Source organism: Gavialis gangeticus, unplaced genomic scaffold, assembly GCF_001723915.1.
Source record: "Gavialis gangeticus isolate Ggan-Ray unplaced genomic scaffold, GavGan_comp1, whole genome shotgun sequence".
Taxonomy (NCBI): domain Eukaryota; kingdom Metazoa; phylum Chordata; order Crocodylia; family Gavialidae; genus Gavialis; species Gavialis gangeticus.
In genome coordinates this window covers 45929590-45932485 of record NW_017729029.1, presented here as the reverse complement: position 1 = coordinate 45932485, position 2896 = coordinate 45929590, and positions in this window count along the sequence as shown.

The window sequence follows — 2896 nt, the reverse complement described above, 5'->3', positions numbered from 1 at the left end:
AAAATTAATATTTATCTGCCCCTGGCTGCCTGTCATGTGGCCCTCCATGGCTTGCCAAAATTCAGTAATTGCCCACCCCTGATCTAGGGGGTTGTCTCTGTCCACCATCTACCAGGTAGGCAGCTGAGGGGACAGAAAGAACAGGAGGTTTCTCGGGGTTTTCACAGAGAACTGGGAGTCGAGAATTCCAGGTTCTGTTTTTTGCTGCACTGTACATTTTTCTCATGCACAATTCAACACCTCTTTTGTGCTTTTAAAAATGGTTCAAGCCCTCCCTACTACGCCAAATTGTGCATTGGTATGACAGGATAGCTCTTGCCTAAAAAAGTAGTCTGTCTGGCTTGAATTCTGGCAATGGTATTGTATGTGATGGATGTCAAATGATAAGATTCAAATTTCAAGAGGAGGCTTAGCAACCAAATAAGAATCCCACCTGTCTGGAAGGTGGAATTATTCAAGGCACTCACTTGTTTCATCCGAAACAGGGGACGTATGACTCGCTGAGAGACCGTGGGCAAAGCAGCCAAGGCAGCATGATGCCATGCACATGCACCCGTTTGTTTGTTGTTGTGATGCACTGCTATAAGTGCAATAAATTCATCCTGAGCCCAAGGGGGATATTCTTCACTATTTTCGCATGATGTGCACCTAGTGTAAATATATTTCCTGCAACTCTCCCAGTTTGAATTGTGCAGCCAGCCACTCTGCTTTAAAATGTAATGTTGCAGTTTTCTCTTGTACAGAATAGTGCTGTACAGGGATAGCGCTGGTCCCTACTGCCCACTATGGGGCAAGTAAGTATGTTTAATAGTTTAGCAGCTGGCTGAGGTCCCGCCTTTGATCTGGTACCTGAAGCCTGGTGTGTTCAGAGTAGCATACTCTGAGTTCTGTTCCTGCTGAGGCCATGAAGTGGTGGGTGACTGTGGCACGCAGCAGTGACATCTGCACATTTCTGAGGAGGCCACAGGTTTATTATAATGGATCTGGCACATCTGAAAGTGCTCTGCATATCCCCTGTTAGCCATGACTACAGGAGAAGGCTCATTTGTTAGTCTGCAAGGATCACAGCTCCACGCACATCTGTTTGACTCTGAAGATGTGTGTGTGTGTGTTAGGCGCTATCTGAGAAGGGAATGAAGCCTTGCATGCAACCTTTAAGTGCTTTGGCTTGGTTTTTTCCTCTAAAATAAGAATTGTCTTCATCTTGCTTTCCATCGTATCTCTGGGATTTGCATGCTTAAGTGCTGTGATCTAAACAGGCGTGCGACTGCACTAGGATGGCTGCTGGTGAGTAATGGTGCCAGGCTGCCTTCTGAGTTGGTCATTTTTGAGTCCTTCTCTCTGCTACAGCAACAAGTCGAGTCCTGCCTTGATGCAGTACTGTCAGCAAAACTTTTTAACTAGGCCTGGATGTCTGAGCCTCCTGAGGGTTTTGTCTGTCAGTGAGGTTTGGGCTCCTAAGTGCCTAAATCACTTTTGAAATTTGGATTAAGGTTCCTAAGTCTCTCGGGGAAAATTTTACTCCCCAACCATAGAGTAAGGATGGTGAGCGAGAGGCACAAAGCCCGAGCACTGCCTAATGGGAGCATGGTGGTAACAGAGCTGGAGGTTACCTGACTCTCCCATTGTCCCTGCCTGCCCCCGCACCATGCACCACTGCTGTGTGTGACGTAAGAGCAGCAGACAGAGGTTCACTGCTGCAAGGGAGCTTGGAGATGTCACCTTTTTTGCTGCTGAAAATGGGTGTGTTTAGTCTCTTGACACGTGTCAGTAGCTCCCCACACCCCCAGGTCTAAGGGTACCATCCTGGCCAGAAAGGGTGAGCTTATGACACAAGGACTCCAGGGGATTGCAAAGCAGTAAGTCTCATTCCTGCTGACAACCTGAAAAGACTTCCATGCCCCCTTGGGCCACTTGCGTCTCCTATTGCGAGCAAGGAGAGCTGAGAAGTCCCTCAGGAATGTGAGGGTGATGCACAGGACCCCAAGCATAGGGGATATTTCATTCTCATGGGGCAAATGACAAGGAAATGGAGGTCCAGTGAATTGTGTAATCCAAATAGTTTCCTCAGGGGAAATCTCAGACTGGGGGTTTTATTTGTCATTTGAGATAATTTGGCAAGGACCTCAGCTGCCCAAGTCTCTGCTCCTGCTTCTGTTAGAATTCATTGCATGTTTTTATAACGAGCAGCTCAAATTCAGGTAGAAGTCACAGCCTTTTAGAAGTCAGTGGATTGACACCAGGTGTCAGGCCAGAATCCAGGCTACTGTTCCAGTAGTTTTTCTGTAAGGGGATAAAACCCCACAGTTCACCCTCACTTCTCAAAACCAGCTATACCCCCAGCTCCCACTATGGCCAAAGGCCTCAATTCAGCAGAGCATGTGCTTAGTTTTCAAGCATAAGAGAAGCCTCCATATTTCAGAATAGGGAAAATTCATCAAATGAATTATTTGCTCTGAATTATTCAATCGGCTCTATTAAATACATTGTCACTTGTACAGCTGCTTCCTCCTCCGACAAACAGTTGCCAGGGGTTGAAAATGATAGCAGGCAATGTCCAAGCTATTATATTTCCCACTGAGCTTTTCTGACCGTAAAGGAAATGGTCGTTAACTCTCATTTGGCTGGTCAGATTTAATGCCAGAGTGGGCGAGTCTGGGAGTATGCACAGAAATTCTAATCCCATTATGGTTTTCCTGTAAAATCTAGAAGTGAAGCCAGACTTTAGTAAAAATCAAGCATATTCTACTTAGATGCCTATCAGATTACTGGAAGTACTACTTTACAGTGTATCGCTCACTTCCAACTGACCTCCTGTGAGCAGCCTCAAGTAGATAAAGAAACAATGAATGCTAATCAACACATTTGCATTGACAAATGCCACTTATTCTGGAGA